Below are 18,711 nucleotides of genomic sequence, written 5' to 3'. Positions count from 1 at the left end.
AAGGAACTGCCTTGCCTCGATTGTTGTGCTGCTCTTCATGAACCCGGCCGTTCCTGAACGGTGCTTTTCTTCATTTGCTGCTGCGGATATGGAAAACCAAGAACTCTTGGGTTACCTTTGATCGTAGGATTTTGTGGGAACTGTGACTCTTTACTTTCTGTACACGGACTAGAGACTGCCACAGTGTACTTGGGCGTCCTCGTGCCGTCGGGTTAGGGTGTGCTTTTGTTTTTTCCCCTGGAATCCGGACCTGCCTCACCTTGCCTCTCTGCTTGGAACTTCCAAAGTCCATTGATATGGTAAGCCCGCAAGGGGTTTCTTGTTGTGGTATATCTCAATAAGGGGAGGGGGCTAAGATAGGTCAGCATATAAACACTAGGTTTCACACGCCCAGTCCAAAACTGTATACTCTGGTTAAACTTCGTTTTCCTTCTGAAAGAGTGGTTGCCCTGCATATACACATAGTGATTAACCTCGCACTTCGCTTGTAGGTTCACTGTGTGTCCTGCCCTACGCATCTCGTCCTGCCTTCTTGACACCGGCTTCTACGGCCTCGATCCTGTGGCAGCTGTCTCCTATTGCGACATTTGGGTCTCATCTGGTATCCTTCCTTTCCTCTGATTTGCTGCTCTGGTTGTCTGATTACAGGACCAGAGGGGTGCATCAGGTGGAAGAACTCGTCCACTACACTACGTGGGCAACTCGGATCTTGACAATACCTCAGCTGGGGGTTTGAATTCACATAGCTGAAACCCCAGGGTTCTCAGTGCAGGCTGTGCTTCCAGGACTAGCCGAGCAACTATGTTCGAATAAAAGTGGCAAACCAAATGATCGCTATACTCTTCAGGGAATGACACATAATCAATATCGCCCATAGGGAGGGACCGCAGAGATGAAATGGCCTGGAAGCTTTCTAGCAATTTGCTTCTGTTGATTACAAAGTCACCATTGATGTGAGTAATATTCTTCCAGCCAATAGATTTTGTAGTAAGGTGATCTGAGCCAAGTGATTTGGGGCAGTTTGAATTTAGAGGCTTTGGTGTATTTGCAAATACCTCCAGGTGAGCCCCTGAACTTTTCATGGTCAAATATTGCAAAACAATTCCAGAAGTAGTTGCGTGTTCAGTTGTAGATGTTATCCTTGAGGTTTCTTCCACCCTCTCTGTGATGCGACAACTGTCAGTTGAAGTTGAGGGTCGGAAGCTACCTCTCTTGTTGGTCTTAAAAAGGTGGTGATTTTGGTCTGGTTTCCTTTTGCCACCAGATTGACCAGTGTGAGTGTACATCCCAGAGTAAGCAGGCCAGCCAAAGATATGTTTGTCCCTTATGACTCCTGGGTATTTAAATCAAGAACCGCACCCTCTGTTGGCAAATACCTTATGAATTTGAGGGAAGATTTCTGCTTGGTTCAATTGGGCGCTGTTAGGTTTTTAGTTTTATTCTTTTGTTGGCTGTTCTTTCTTTTGTTTTACTTTTCTGGTTTAGTTTGGTGGCTGGACACGGTAGCACAGATGCATTTAAACCCGCACCAGTACCCTCGTCGTCCACACACCACTGTTCTCTTGGCGTATCAAACAACACAGGTGAGGCACTCAGACCAGAATAGCAGTCCACAAGTGGAGGAACGACTGTTTGGTGTTTGGATAGCCATTGGTGGCAAATGAGGTACAGAGGTACAGCCATTGCCTGTTCTGGTGTCCGTGTCTAAATCCAAAGCAGGCAAGCCTGGTCGATGGTCCAGGCGCTTTCCCTTGTTCTTTGTCGCAAAGTCCAATAGGCTTTGAATTTTGTAATCCACTCCTGAGATTTTTAGAGCGTTGTCCTGCATGATATCTTTATATTGTTGTATAGTCTCAGCCAAGATTCCAGAACCAAGTGCAGATCCAATATAGATGCTGGACCAAAGGATTCCAAGTTGGGCAGAACATTAGAATCTCGTCTTTCTTGTGTGTTCCTGGGTGTAAAAAAAAAAATCTACATTGGAGGGTGCTTTTAAAGAAGATTTCTTTGTTGATGCTTGAGCATCCCCGCTTGACAAAGTACTTGGTTTGTAGCCAGTGGAACAGAGTTGTAAGAGGGACCACCGAAATCGCCCAGGTCGCCTTTTTCTATGCAGAGATGTAAAAAGGATTAGTCCAGGAGAATAGAACTATCCGACTCCTTATTTGTGCTTACTTCAGCCAGTAATTACTGGCATAGTCTTCTGACCTGGAAAAATGTGCATTACTGGCATCGCTGGAGTCAGCCTAGTGGCTAAACTTGCTGGAACGTCTATATGGTTTTCGTGTACGAGATATGTTGAATGTACGTGATAACAAAGTCGAAATGAGAAAAGTAGTAAGCCCACCTGGCATGCCTCGAATTCCGCACTCCATCTGTTGGAGGACCTTCAGGTTACGGTGGTCAGTCCGTACCAGGAAAGGGTAGGCAGCTCCTTGGAGTAGGTGTCACCACTCTTCACAGGCCTGACGTATGGCCAATAGTTCCTTCTCCAATACGGAGTAGTTCCTTTCACTGGGTGTTAGCGTGCGAGAAAAGTAAGCAATGGGGTGTTCAAGACCCTCCTTCACTTGAATGAGAACAGCACCTAGGGCTCCTCCGGAAGCATCAGCTTCTACAATTAATGGTTGAGTCTGATCAGGTTGGAGTAAAATAGGAACAGTGGTAAACAGAGTCTTACGTTGCTGAAAAGCTGCTTGTGCTTCTGAGGTAAATGCAAACACAGCTCCCTTCTTGAGTAAGGTAGTGATGGCTAGGACCACCTCTGAAAAATGTGGAATGAATCACCTGTAAAAATTAGCCAGGCCGAAAAACCTCTGCACCTCCTTGATGTTAGTTGGTTGAGGCCAACTGAGAATAGCCTTAACCTTTTCTGGTTCCATCTTAAGCCCTTCAGAGGTAAGAATGAATCCCAAATAGGAAACAGATGATACTTCTAAGAGACATTTTTCTCGTTTACCGTACAGATGGCGTTTCTGAAGTCAGTCAAGTACCTCCTTAACCTGTCTGCCGTGATCTGAGAGCGAGGGGGAGAAAACCAGGATGTCGTTGAGATATACAACCATTGACACGAATAACAAGTCTGCAAGAATTGTGTCAACGAACCTCTGAAAGACCGCTGGGGCGTTAACGAGCCCAAAGGGCATCACTCGGTATTCGTACAGCCCTAGTGGTGTCCTAAAGTCTGTTTTCCACTCATCCCCCTCCTTTATCCTTAGCAGATGATATGCAGCTATGAGATCCAATTTAGTGAAGAATTTAGATCCTTGGACTGCTTCCAGGATATCTCTAATCAGAGACATTGGATATCGATCCATGATGGTAAGTTGATTGAGCCCTCGGTAGACTATGCAGGGTCTTAATTCAGCAGAGAGATTAAGGTTCGGGAAGAAATCTCACCTCACAAAAATAGCCTGTAGCCTTTCTTGTTACAAGTCCAATGGCGCTCCATATTGGTAGATGCAAAAAACGTAACTCCAAAAGACCCTTTTCTCTGATGATTCACAAAAAAAAAATGTAATTTAATTTTTTCAAATTATAAACAGCCGACACGTGTTTCGACCACTAGTCATTTTCAAGATCCATACGTGGTTTTCTATACCCCCTCAAATTGAGTTTGGGTTTTGTCAATTTGTTATACGTTGTGTCTCTCTTCTGCTTTGTAAGGAGCAGTAAGAGGAGACGAAGGGATTGAGCCCTATTATAAGGTGGCAGGAGGCATTTGGAGCCTGAATCTTTAACACATTAATTTACTGGAGCAACCAGCACAATTTATACATATCTCAAAAATTGTATTATTAAGATACCTCCTTACAGGAGTAGACCCAACAGTGTGCAGTGACTCAGAAGAGGAAGACAACGTATAACAAATTGTGCAATACCCAAACTCAATTTGAGGGGTATAGAAAACAACTTATGGGCCTTGAAAACGACCAGTGGTCGAATAACGTGTCGGCTGTTTATGATTTGAAAAAATGTAATTAAAAAAAATCATCACAGAAAAGGGTCTTTTGGAGTGACGCTTTTTGCATCTACCAATATGGAGTGACATTGGACTTGTAACAAGAAAGGCTACAGGCTATTTTTGTGGTGTGAGCGCGAGATATCTTCCCAAACCTTAATCTCTTTGTTTCACTAGTTACAAACTTAGTGGGAAGTTTGAGGGAAAAGTATCACTCGCCGCCAACCTTTTCCATCGAAATATCTAAGAGTGGTAAATAGCGCACACAAACTGGAGTGATACCACATTCCTGATCAGTGTCTTATTTCAGCAGACCCCTTCTTGGAGACAAAAAACAAAGACGCCCCTCCCAGAGACTTGGATTCTCTAATAAGATCATTTTGGAGGTTGGCATTGAGGTATTCCTTGAGGGCTTCTTTTTCAGGTATGGACAGAGGATACATCCTTCCAAACGGGATCTGCGCGTCCTCCTTGAGGTCGATACGGCAGTCTTCCGGTCTATGAGGTGGCAAGAGGCGGGGGAGCCTGTCCTCAAAAACCTCTGAAAAGACCTGATACTGGACTGGTACCGATGAGACAGTTTTCTTAGAGAAGTCTATCTGCTCACCAGGCTGAGCAGAAGTTTCAGAATTCTCCAGACATTTTTGGTTACAATAGGAGGAAGCAAAGCGCAACGTATTGGCTCTCTAGTCAATCTTGGGGTTATGGCGCCGCAGCCAAGGGATTCCCAGTATGGCAGGAAAGTGGGCGGCTTATATGATATCGAAGGTCAGAACCTCCTTATGGTGTCCTAAAACAACTTGGATAGGATGAGTTTCCAAAACAATGGGACCTGAAGATAAGGGTGTGCCATCCACTCCTTCCACCGGAATGGGCTTCTTCATTTCCTGTAGGGGAATATTATTCTCTCTTGCCCAAGAAATATCCACAAAGTTTCCTGCTGCACCACAGTCTAGCATGGCCGAGGTCTTGAGAGTGAGGTTTTGAGAAACCATAAATGTGATCGAGAATACCATGAGACGACTGTCTTCATCTTCGGCTATTGACTGGGTGTTGTTGCAGGGGGCTGAGCGCTCCTCCCCATTACTTGCCCTGCGTAGGAACGGGGTTGAGCATTTCCCTGATGCCGAAGTGGTACTTCAGGACAAGTGCGTAACTGATGTTTGGCTGAACCACAGTAGGCACAAAGACCCATCTCTCGTCTTCTCTTCCTCTCCTCAGACGTTAGAGGGCCCCTAGTGGCACCGATATGCATAGGTTCGCCAAGAGATACCTTTTCCCTAGGAGTACGAGGCAAGGAGGATAACGGAGGGTAGTTGCGTCCTTCTTTTTTCTGAACTCGATCTGTAAGGCAGCTGTAACTAGTTCCTGGAACAAGGCTGGGTGGGAGATACGGGCAAGTTCCTCCTTAATTACTTCATGTAATCCCTTTCTAAATAGTGTCTGCTGTGCTGAGTCAGGCCACACAGAATTGGATGACAATCTTTGAAACTGAGAGATGTAGGCCTGAACATCTTGAGATCCTTGTCGGGTATCCACCATGGCTTCAAATGAGGAATACTGCACCTCTTGACGGTCAAACCGGCTTTTGAAGTTTAGCACGAATTGAGCATAGTTGGTCAGAGAAGGATCAGAATTGGTAACTAAAGATGTCGCCCAGGCAAGAGCATTACCTACAAGATTGACTACCAAAAACCCTACTTTGGAGCTATCAGTCTCGTAAACTTGTGGATGAAAAAAGAAATATACTTGACAAGCGTCCAAAAATTCTTTGAGGAGTTTTGGATTCCCATCAAATTTCCCAAAGGGAAATGGAAGAGGAGGGAGGTCTCCACGAGTGTCGTCCCTCTGTGCCACTTGCTGACGAAGAGCGGTGTTTTCGGCCTTGAGTGACTGAACTTCAACCCGTAGCCCTTGGATGGCATTTACCAACTCCTGGTATTGTTCCAGTGCAGCCATGATTTCCGGTTGGCGTTGTATGCTGTCAGGACTAGATAATCCTTCCCATTCCCCCTCCCCACCTGACTCTTCCAAGGTGCTTTCGTAGGTCTCGGGATCCTTCTAACTTTGAGACTTCTTAGTCTCCTTGAACCTCTTTCCTTCTTTTGATGTAAATAATGGCGAGCTCCTTCGGAGGCCACCTTGACCTGTTTGGGTTCCCAGGTCGAGGCGAACCCCGAGGAGCAAGCCCCCAAAAGTCCAAGGAAAAAAGCCTTGATGCCAGAAAAAAACCATGTTGTGGTTGTTAAAGCTGAACGTGGCAGTAGAACTTGTAAGTAGTCCTCGTAATCTTGAAATAAGTTTGAGAACAGCAAGAATCCCACGAAACTGTGGAGCGTGGTAATCGAACATACAAGTCCATGAAAGTCCTCTTGAACTGATCGGAACTAATACAACTGGAAGTGCCCAACTGACAGAATAAGGAGCTAAGATGTAGCAACTAAAGAAAAGTGATACAGACAGAGAAGACAGATAAGAAAGGTAAATAAACCTTAGCCGAAGCGCCAAGAAGCAAAAGGCAGATCGAAAGGAGGAAGATGTAAGAAATCAGGGAGAAGAACAGCCGATAGAATATGGAAGAGAGAGAAAGTATAAGCGCTAGGAAAGAGTGAGCAGAAGAAGGATTGAAGAGGGAGCGGTAAGGAAAGGTGCACCGTCAAAGGAAGCCGGACCAAGTGCCGAGTAAAGTCAGAAGACTGGTAACGTAGTTACAATTGAGAGAGTGAACAAAGGAGACAACCAAGGAGAATTAAGGTAAGGAGGAAACCGATAACTGCTAAGGTACGGAAAGGCAAACAGACAGCACCGTAAGGCACGGAACAACAAGAGAGAGAGAAACCGAAAGTAAACAAATAATACGATGAATTCTAGACCGATAGAATCTCCTAAAAGGTAGAAGGATAGTTAAATGAGCACGAAGGAGGACAGAGAGGCAAAAGCAACAAGGTGGAAAGAATTTGAGCTACAAAGGCTGATACAACTGGAGCGAAATACAAGCGAAGCGCTAGTTACCAAGAGAACAGATGCAATGCGCTGAGCAACAGGAAATGTCCGTAGGAATAGAGGCGGCGGCCATCTTAGGGGAAGACTAGACCGCCAATATATGGTTCCATTTCCAGCCATATTAACGCATCCTCCACCGGCTCCAGCATTTCCACTGCCGGCACATGACAGATGGGTTAAGGGTTACAGAGCAACCACCTTTGAAGGAATGAGAAATCTGTTTTTGTTGGAATCTGTTTTATGCCTGCTCTCGTAAGCTGAGATAGCACTTGGCTGACTCAAAAGAGATTGATCCCAAGAAGCTTGCAAAGGCTGCTGACTTGTGGGTTGCCAACAGGGCTACTGACAAGGATTCTGGGGCCACTCACAAGAAGGATGAGGGGAGGCAGCACAAGAAAGATGACAAAGAGAATTCTAAATCCAACCACCCAAAAGAGGGCCACAAACATAGGAAGGGTAACCCATTTGGGAAACCAGGTCAGTCTAGTGAAACCTCTGGTGCTAAACTAGAGGGAGGTCAGCAGAAACCCCCATTCCAGAAAATATTTGGTAAATGTTATGCTTGTGGGTCAACTGACCATGTGAGAGGGGATCCCAGATGCCAGGGTAAACCTTCAGGGGCCCACACTGCCGCTTTAGCTTTCATCCATGAGGGAGAAGTTCATATGGCAAGTGGAAACTTTCATCTATTGGCTGAAGACCCCACTGGAGTCTCAGCCAGTTTTTCTTTGGTGTCCCTGGGGCTGTGGGAACAGCAGAATGTAGATGTGTATAACTCTATTCCAGATAACACAAAGGAATATTACAAGGGCAGTGTACTTGTGAATGGTCAAGAAACTCCTGCCATTAGAGACACTGGGGCCAGCATTACGCTGGTGGACGAAACATTTTTCAAACCTGAGGATATTGCCAAGGCACCGAAAGGCCCCACTAAGCTTCCTGGAGGCCCTGTCGAGATGGTTCCAATATTACCAGCTCTCATCCAGTGCCAACAATATGACTGTAAGAATACCTGTCAGTGTACAAAATAAGGGGCCGGGGAAGGGTCCTGTTGGGAAATGACATAAACGGTCTTGGAGTTATATCAAGCACCCCCAGGCCTCCCAATACAAGGAAGCAGGAGCAGACTAGACTGGCCAGAAAGGCAACTTTGGATGGCTCTCCGTGGGTAGTTACATAAGTACCTATAACTCCCATTCCACAGGAAGGACACCCTTCAAATTCCAGGACAAAGAAGTAGACAAAGGGGAAGCCCCAGGTCTCAGGAAGAAAGAAAGGTATCACACTTGTGCATAAATCAAGGTCATCCCAGAGAGGACAATGCAAGGTGACACCTGTGACCCCTCCACCAGCTGAGGCTGAGTGGGATGATCAACCAGAGGATGGTGAACCAGTTACTGGTGAAAGAGAGCTGGAAGAAGCCCTTCCCCTGTTGGAGATCTGAATCCTAAAGAACATCCTGAGCTGCAGACTTTGCTTGCAGAAGGGTGGCCCTTGTAGGGTAGACTTCAGCAGAAGTTAAAGAGAGTGTCCTACTCTTGAAGGACTTTGCCAAAAGGCAGCTTCCCAGCTGGATGGGCAAGAGCCAGGGAATCACAGGCTGTACTGTGAGGATGGCTTCATTTACAGTGAGCCTATAGAGTCTACCCCAGGGGACTACAAAAGACTCGTAGTGCCTCAGGAGACGCAACCTCATTTTCTACAGTTAGCCCATGAGATTCCTTTAGCTGGGCACTTAAGTTTTAAGAAGACGAAGGAAAGGATTTCTCTATATTTCTACTGGCCCAAGATGGGGTCTGATGTAGATAAATTCTGTAGAAGCTGTCACACTTGTCAGACATCTGGCAAGAGTGGAGCCAAGAACGTGGCACCTTTTGATGCCTCTCCCAATGGTGGAAGTTCCTTTTGAGAGGATAGGGATTGAAATTGTTGGTCCCCTTGACCCTCCCACATCTTCAGGCAACCGTTTTTTTATTGGTTGTGGTAGACCATGCTTCCAGGTATCCTGAAGCTATACCTATGAGAACTGTTACTGCTCAGGTAGTGGCTAAGGCCCTCCTTGGTATCTTTACCAGGGTAGGTTTTCCTAAGGAGGTTATCTCCGACAAGGAGACCAATATTATGTCCCACTACATGCAAGCCATGTGTTGAAACTGGAGTGACCTATAAGTTCTCAACAGCCTACCATCCCCAAACCAATGAGTTGATGGAGAAGTTTAATCGAACTATGAAGAGCATGATAGGTGCCTTAGAAGAACCCCTTAGAAGAAAGTTGGACTTTCTACTGCCATGCCTTCTCTGTGCTTATTTGTTTATTTGTTCATATACATACAGCCGATTGGCTTTGTATATAGAACATAAAATTATATACAAGACATTTAACACAATCTCTCATAAAATTCCTAGTCAGAATTAAAATACATTGTTACTGAGCAGGTGAATACTCAGGGTGTCATACAGTTTGTCAAATGAGTTGCTTTTCATTGTTACCAACATTATCTAAAAGATGTATCTTGGTTGAGGCTAGTGTGCAATCTAATAGAAGAAAACCTTCAAGCTATCATAGATACATCCGATTAAATACAGTTAAAAAGAATATATTAAATACATCACATAGTTAAAATATAAAACACAGAGACAACTTAAAACTAGTATTAAACCAAGATAGATCATCAATATAGGCTGGTGATTATCTCAACCCATGTCCAATAAAAAATTTGACAAGATAAAAGATCAGGTTATGATCACACCCTTTCATAAACTCAGACCACAATAGGTGGTTGCAGTCACCATTTGTCCCACTACGTTAAGAGTTTAAATAACTCCTTCGTAAATTACATAGGCTTTCACAGTTAATTAACAAGTGCTCAATTGTTTTAACGACATTAATGCCACACAGCCGACAGTATTTGTTTTCACGTGGGATTCTGGATTGTGCTCCTTGAGTGATCAAACCATTACTGGAGTTAAATTTGAGTCTCATATATTGCCTAGCAATCATACTGTTTGGGTAAGCAGGCAAAAAGGATGGCTTGCTGCTACGTTCAACTATATAGTCACAAAACTCAGTAGCATTACTTCCAGAATACAGGTTAGTAAGCTGTTGATCTTTACAAAGACATTTCATTTTAAATTTAATATGCAACTTTAACGTATAAACCTGTCCATTCAGGGCAAGACCAAGGCATCCTTCTGTCCATTTCGCATGCATAGAAAGCAGCAAACCAAGCATCCCAAGTGCCATAAAATTGTCCAATTTATAAAACGCATCTAGAAACATCCCCATCATGGTATTTTTTCTTAGTTTTGACAGGTTATCATTTTAACTGTTGAAACGATAATAAAATCACTAAACTCACATTCTAAATATAGTCAATTGGAAGTGAGTTAGGGAGGAACATCAAGCAGCGCAACATCACAGCTTCAAAGCGGTTCAGTTTCCCTCCATAGTGATGTCCCCATATCTCTATGCCATACAGCATAATAGAGTGAACCTTAGTTTAGTACAACAGGAGGATTTTCGCTATAGATATTCCAGCTTGTTGGCCTATAAATTGTCTTAAAATGCTCATAGAACGGTTGCACTTCGCCTTTGTTGCCATTCAGTACGTTTCCCAATTCAAGTTGTTTTGAACGTGCACACCAAAATAATTATAGGTATTGACATTCGCTAACAACTGGCCATTCAGAGTACACGTGGCTCTCATGGACTTGTTTTTGGAGAGGGTACATTTCATTACTTTGCTCTTAGCCATGTTAATATTCTGACCATTAGTTTTAGCATAGACCCCTAGGTCTGAAATTAAATTTTGCAGCCCTTAACTTTTGATTATAGAGAAGTCCCTCAAGAAGGAGTTGGCTTCAGCCCCTTTGAGCTCATATATGGTCAACCAGTTAGAGGTCCATTGGCCCTTATCAAGGAGGGGTTGGAGAGTGCTCCTTCCCACAAGCCAATGAGAGTCACTGGCTTTGTGTTAGGTCTCTGAAGGAGAATGACACACATGATGACAGAAGCTCCTGATAACTTGAAAGACAGTCGGACTCTGGTTACACATTAGCATGACCAGAAGGCCAACATGGTTGAGTTTAATCAAGGCCAGCTATTTCTAGTTATGGTACCTACAAGGCAGAGGGCCTTACAGGACAACTGGATTGGACCCTTGAAGGTTGTGGGCAAACCTGGAGAGGTCAATTATTTGGTGGGCTTGGGCAATCCAAAGGAGGCCCCCGTGGACTTTCACACCAACCACCTAAAAGCATATGTATCCAGACCAGAAATTGAAGCTTTGCGCTTAGCATCTGATCAAGAGGAGGAGGAGGAGGAGAGTGAACCTCTACCTGACCTTCTGAGGGGACAGCCTTTAGATGGAAAAATAGGAGTTACTCTCTCTTCTGATCTCACTCTGAAACTACAGGAGGAGTTCCAAGTTCTGTTAAATCAATTTGCCTCCCTGTTTTCACTGACACCTGGCTTGACCACTCAGGGCCAGCATGATATTCTCACTGGTGACTGTCTACCTGTCAAAAGTAGGGGTTACAGAATGTCAGACCATGTATGAACCCACATAAAGGAAGAGGCGTAATAGAGCCATCTACAAGTCCATGGGCTAGTCCAGTTGTACTGGTGCCAAAGGCAGGCTCCAAGGAGTTGAGATTCGGTGTGGACTATATAGCTCTTAATGCAGTCACCACAACTGATGCCCATCTTTTACCTAGGACAGATGAGCTGGTGGCTAAACTTGGTTCGGCCAAGTACCTCAGTACATTTGACCTAACATCAGGCAATTGGCAAATAGCTCCGACAGACCATGCCACAGAGAAAACTGCATTCCCCACCCCAGGAGGCCACTACCAGTTTAAGGTAATGCCTTTTGGGCTAAATAATACACCTGCTACATTCCAAAGAATGGTAAATCATGTTCTGAATGGGATGGAGGACTCCTGCATGACATACCTGGGTGACATTGCAGTGTTCAGCCCCACTTGAGAAGATCATATTGACCACTTAGGATATGTATTGCAGTGTCACGACCCACCTCTTAAAATCCCCCAGGCAGGCCCTTAAACCAGGAGGGGTCCCGACTCGGGCCCCCACCAAGCTGAAGCATCCTTTGCCCCGGCCCTCTTGGGGCCAGTCCTGGCGCCTTTGGCGCCAGGCTCATACTTAATGAGGACTGTGCTTGGGAACTACCTTACTTGATGCCAGTCGACATGGAGGCATCCACATAGCTTGGTTCCTTGGAACCAAGCTATGCGGTATAGTGTTTTGGGTGTGGTAGCCTAGGGACTACTTTACCTGGACTACTTTTCCTGAGGCTATTTAAACAACGCTCGATTTAGAGAACACGCTTCGCGTTACTCTGCAGTCCTGCAGCGTGACGCTCATCGTGTCCAGCAGCATCTGCGAACCAGGAAAGAACCGCACCTGAAAGACAAAGGAACAGCGTTATTCGCAGCAGCTTACCTGTGATTCCACCGCTTGCTGCCCTCTGCTCCTGCAAACAACATCCAAGGAACAGCGAGCCTCCCGAATCATCAGACCTGCAAAAGGAGGAAAAACAAGACATTAGACTTTTACAATTGCAACGGCGGCTTACCTCTCGAGTTGCCCATCGGCCAGCACCGCCTAGGAACTTCTTGCTCTGGTGAGCGCCGCAACCTACGGGAACAAATGACAAACAGTTTAGCAAAGGCAAGGCATTTGCGAGCTGCGCATAGCGCTTACCAGACACCTCACGGCGCTCTCACCATAATCACCCGTCGGTGATCCCGAATTCAGCAAACGTCCCACCACGAACTCCCGTGCAGCTGAGAGAGAAAAGACATTATTAGAAAAGGCAAGACATTTTAGCGCCGCGCACAAGCGCCTACTTACTGCATCAAGGCGCTCGCAAACACCATCATCACCTGCCGGCGATTCCAAACTCAGCCCATGGCCCACCCCGAACTTTCACGCATCTAAGGAGAGAGAAAAGACATTAGTGCAAGAAAGGCTTACAGTATACCAGTAATAAGACCTACATGAAAGACTTTAAGGGGAGCATCAGTGAAGTAACTAGATCGCTCACCCCCACAAGGACAACGCGCCCCTGCCAAGATGGCAGGACGGAGAGCATGCCAAAACAGATAAAAAGATGAGGAAAGGACCGGGGAGGGGGCTGCGGGCATACCGGGTGTTGGGAGGCTCTCACCCCAGTTGCCCAGTATTGAACATTGCCCACCTGTTTTCCAGGCAGAACTTCCCCGCTGATAATACCAGGGAGCGGCTGAGAAGGGTACCAGAGTCCCCGCAAGTGAGTGGCATCCCCGTGGATACCAGGTGAGCGTAACATGCAGGCTCTTGAGCAGGCCCACCTGACCATAAAGGCAAACAAGTGTCAAATTGGTCAAAGTAAAGTGGTCTACCTTGGACATGATGTAGGAGTAGCTGAAATAAGGGAATTGCCTAGCAAAGTACAAGTTGTACAAGACTGGGCCCCCACTAGTACTCAAACCCAGGTGAGAGCCTTTTAGGTCTCACTGGTTACTATAGGAACTTCATAGAGAACTATGGGTCCATAGCTTCTCCCTTAAATGTGATTTAACCCAAATTCCCTAAGAAGGTCAGGTGGAATGAGGAGTGCACTGAGGCATTTGAAGGACTTAAGAAAGCCCTTTGTAAAGCTCCAATCTTGAGCGCTCCTGACTACAACCAATCATTCATTGTACAAACTGATGCTTCAAATACAGGAATAGGTGCAGTTCTGAGTCAGCTGGATGAGAAAGGCAGGGAACACCCTATCTGCTTCATCAGTAGGAAACTGAAGGACCGATAAACAAGGTGGGCAACCATAGAACATGAATGTTTTGCCATTATGTGGTCATTCAAGAAGTTTAGACCATACTTGTATGGATCAACTTTTGTCATTCAAACAGACCACCAACCCTTGAGATGGTTAACGCAGATGAAGGGGGAAAATCCTAAATTGTTAAGATGGTCAATCAGCCTTCAGGGGTTTGATTTCACTATAGAACACCAGTGAGGGTGTAATCACCAAAATGCTGATGGTCTGAAAGTATGACCGACTGGAGTAAGGAGATTCATCCAAATCATCCTGTCCCTTAGTCTGGGAGGGACGAGTGTTAGGGAGAATTCTCAGAAATGTGCTCATTCCCTTCTACCTTAGAGACCCCCAGGTTTTTTGCTGGACTTTAGGACTGTTAATTTCTAACCTGGAGAGAGCAAAACCATTTTTCTGACTCATGTATTTTTCTGTTATTTGGACTCTGTGTTTCTATTGACTTTGGAGTCTGAACAACTCCATAGGCATCATCTTTACATTGTGACACACAGCACCTTCAGTGCAGTGGCACAGGGAAGTCTCTTAGATTTCCCAAAGGTTTAACTACCTTCTCTTGGTAGAACTATGGTTTCCAAGAGCTGTGAAGTGAAATTGACTTTACTTACATTTTGTAACTTTCTAGACCCAGCACACATAATCTTACCATAGGGTGCTGAGGGGTTACTTAGTATCCCCTTTGTCTAGTTTCTCATTTAACATTTTTATGTTACCCTTTCTACAATTAATGGCTGGTGGCAGTGGTTTACTTTTTACTATCATGGTGTGTCTTTACCGTGGGCTGCATTCGCAGCAGCTGCAGTAAGGCACCCATGGGTGCCCATTTAGTCAAAATGGCCCCGGTCTTCTTTTTTCGCTATTTCTTGTTGGAAAGGTCCTTCATTTTGTCTTTGGTGGGTTTCACGAGTGAAGCCCGCCTCTGGCTCCAGTATGTCTGTCAGCGGAATTAAGTGAGGGAGGTGCTCGTAACTCCCTGTGCTTAATCCCCTTGGTTACAGGAATGTACACAAAGGTGATTGGCCGGCTGGCTGTCCTTGGAGGACAGTCACCCTGCTGTGTGATTGACAGCTAGGCTGTGTCATGAATCCAGGTATTGCAGTACAAAAGTCACGTACAGTCGGTAATACCTCATCAACTCATAGATGCATTGTAAACACTCCTACAACACACTCATGCCTTCCATACAAATCCAAACCTGCACGACAACGTCTCACTCATATGCCGGGCTATGTTATTCAGGCAAAGGTAGAGGGAGTACACGTTATGTCAAACACAGAAGGTTGCCATGGGGATTGTGGTGTCCACTAAACCGCCTACGTTCAGTTTACACGTGAGAACGAGGTCATATGTCTCATAGTATTTAGGCTCCTCCTGACTTCGGTGCTTCTGATTTCGAAGTATGTTTTGATTCTTGCTTTTTATTCTGCTATTGTGACCTCTTTTGTTTATGAAGCTTGGACCGACTTACTGGCCTTGCCGATTGCCTCATCCTAATGTGTACCGCATTGATATTTCTTCTGCTTTCACGTTGACGACCCAGCATGCTTTAGGGATTTCTTGCCTCCTGTTTTGCTTTTGACCATTCAGCCCGTTGCCAACCTGCAATTCTATTGGATTGCTTGGATCACGATTTTGTCACCTTGCTGACAGCTTGTTGCCGACCTGTTTTCATATGGATACCCTGTTTTGTGACTAATGCAATAATCCTTTCTACGCCGATCCCTTACCTGCGATGGGCCTTAAGACTTTTGATTGCGCTTTGGATCCGTTAGGCGTCCTCATGCCGTCGGGCTAGGTGGCCTTCGTGGACTAGAGACATTGCCACACCATGTTAGAAATCATCCTCGTGCCGTCGGGTAGGAACGTTACGTTAAGGATTACTGCTGAACGCTGTTCTATCTTCAACTACATTTCATCCACAGAATCTTCTGCTACTGGTTTTGTTTCCTAGAACACACCATCCATTACACTATACATGGTAAAATTGGGTTCTAATACATTCTAGATAGATGCATAGTATATTTCTGTGACCATTACTTGTACACATCATACTTGAAATATTTATATATATATATTATTGCAGGTACATCAGTTCTCTTGAACACACAAGAAAGAATCACATTCCTCAATTTTCTCATTCCTTGATTCAGGTTAGGCTCTAATAGATTGGTAAAATACTTTGTCAGTGTTTCCAGTTTCTGGTCATTTACGTAATTGTTATTTCTTTTGACAGCCTGGTGTTCGTGTTGTGTCCATATCTTCCAGGGAATAGATCCCTCTGTTTATCTATTATAGTAAATAGAGGGGTACATTGTTGGGAAGAATTTGGCCCCTACACTACGGGCTCAAGTACATCTAAGGACTTGTTCCCTCAGGTTACAAGGTGAATTCCCACATAATCAGAAGCATTACTAATGGACGCAAATGACACCTTGTCCCACATCACGCAATTGGTGATGGATTTACATACCGATATGGCGACTGCGCATGTTTCTACGCAGCGTTGTATCGATGAATTACAAGCCGGTATGCAGTCTACCGGTGCTCTAGCCCCAGCTGTGGTGTCTGGTTCAGGGTTGAACCTACCCAGACAAGATTCTGGGCCAGTGTATATGACTGCCCAGTTTCCGTTGGCTTCTCAACAGAGATTCAATGGGGACCCTAAAATGTTTCGTACATTTCTGAACCAACGCTGTCTGCATTTTTTGTGTCACCCCAATTCATTCCCTGACTCTGCTACAAAAGCGGGCTTTCTGTTGTCCCATTTAGGGGATGCTCAGCCACTTGGGCCAATTCATTGCTAGAAGAGGGAAGTCACATGTTATACGATTGTGACGCTCTAATTAATGCCATTAGCCGGGCCTTTGACACCCATTATAAAAATCGGGCCACAAAATTGGAATTGTTAGGGTTACAACAGGGTGATAGTCCCTTGTTGATGTATTTGGCTAAATTGAATCAATTACTGGCCGAGACCAGCTGGTCAGACGAGAAGAAGGCTTAATTGTTTTACAAGGGGCTCTTGGATTCACTTAGACATTCTTGCTACTGTTCCTGTGGTTCCTACGGCCTTTCCGGAACTCCTTGATTTAGTCTAGCAGATAGACGCGAGGAAGGCAGAGAGGAAGGGTGAACGAAGGGCTTTGGATCCTATGGCTATGACCACACCTAGCCCCACCACAGGTAACAGTGAACCCATGCAAATGGGCGCTTTAAAAGGAACCTTATCCCCGAAGAGAGGGAATTTAGGCATAAAAACAATTTGTGTTTTCATTGTGGTTCCGCCAAACATCACTTACGGGCATGTACCACGAAAGCAGGGAAATTCCAAAGCTCGACAGTAGAGGGAGCCCAGCTGCCGAGCTCTGTAAGATCTGAATCCATGGGTGCTGTTCCTTTCACCATCACAGCCCGGTACACGTATCCTGGTGGCTCTTCATGGTCCTCTGAGGAATTTCTTGATTCAGGATCCACAGGTAACTATGTTGACAGTACCTACGCCCAGAAAATGGGTATTCCGGTTATCCCAAAGTCTCGTCCCAAACTAGTCAACGCACTGGATGGTACCACCTTGTTATCAGATAGAAAACAGATGATACTTCTAAGAGACATTTTTCTGGTTTGGCGTACAGATGGCGTTTCTGAAGTTGGTGAAGTACCTCCTTAACCTGTCTGCGGTGATCTGAGAGCGAGGGGGAGAAAACCAGGATATTTTCGAGATATACAATCATCGACACGAATAACAAGTCTGCAAAAATTGTGTCAACGAACCTCTGAAAGACCGCTGGGGCTTTGACGAGCCCAAGGGGCATCACTCGGTATTCATACAGCCCTGGTGGTGTCCTAATGTCTGTTTTCCACTCATACGCCTCCTTTATCCTTAGCAGATGATATGCACCTATGAGATACAATTGTCATGATCTCTGCTTCCAAAAGATCAGGACTTGCCCGACTCCCTTGGAAGCAGACCCAAAACCCCGGTTCCGAGTGCCAGCCAGTCCCAATTGGGACCTTTTGGACCCTGTCCTGGCGCCAGTGGCACCAGGCTCATAAAGATGCCCAGTCCCAGCGCTGGAAGCGCCGGGCTCATAATGCTTGGGTGGACTTACCTGCAGCAGACCATGCTGCTTACTTACCTGCCAGTTGAACCCCTGATCCTCTTCTGTTTGGGACTACTTTTCCTTTTGGGTGGGGCAGGAGCCACTCCCTAGGTTCAGAACACTGGAACTCTTCTGGAAAGCAGGAACTCTTTTCTTACCTAGGCGTGGCTGTGGAAGGAGACACCTAAGCACTACAGGAGGCTATTTAAACCACACCCGATGGATGAATCTTGCTTTGCGTTATTCTGCATTCTCTGCAGCAGAACGCTCATCGTGTCTTCTGCTTCTGATCCTGGGCCTAAGGGAACAAAGGCTTACCATCCTGGAATCTAGTCTTCAGCAGCACCTGTAAAGACAAAGAAAGAACAGGTTAGCACTACGGTCTTCAGTGGTGCGCATCTCTTACCTGGTCCATCGGCTGTCACCAACGCCTCGCGCTGCATTCCGGCATCTGAAAGACAAAGGCTTACCTACTCTTCGCATGCTCCGGAGGTCTTCGCACTGCATTCCGGCATCTGAAAGACAAAAGCTTACCAGCTCTTCGCACGCTCCGGAGGCCTTCGGCGCTGCATCCCGCATCTGAAAGACAAAAGAAGGTGCGTTTAAAGACATTGGGCAACTTTATTACTCACGTGCCATTACTCCTTCCCACGCCGAATCCAGTGGGTATTCCAGCACCCTTCAGCTTCTCTAAAGCTCCGAACTTGTACCTGCAAGATAAAAGGGACAGTTAGTGCGCATCGTGAAGCAGGCTACAAGCGCTTACTTACGTGCTTCCAGGCGCTTCTATTCCTCACGCGGGTTCGAT

The sequence above is a fragment of the Ambystoma mexicanum genome, chromosome 14 (assembly GCF_040938575.1).
Source record: "Ambystoma mexicanum isolate Mex_15411 chromosome 14, UKY_AmexF1_1, whole genome shotgun sequence".
NCBI lineage: Eukaryota > Metazoa > Chordata > Amphibia > Caudata > Ambystomatidae > Ambystoma > Ambystoma mexicanum.
This window is presented reverse-complemented; position numbering follows the sequence as displayed.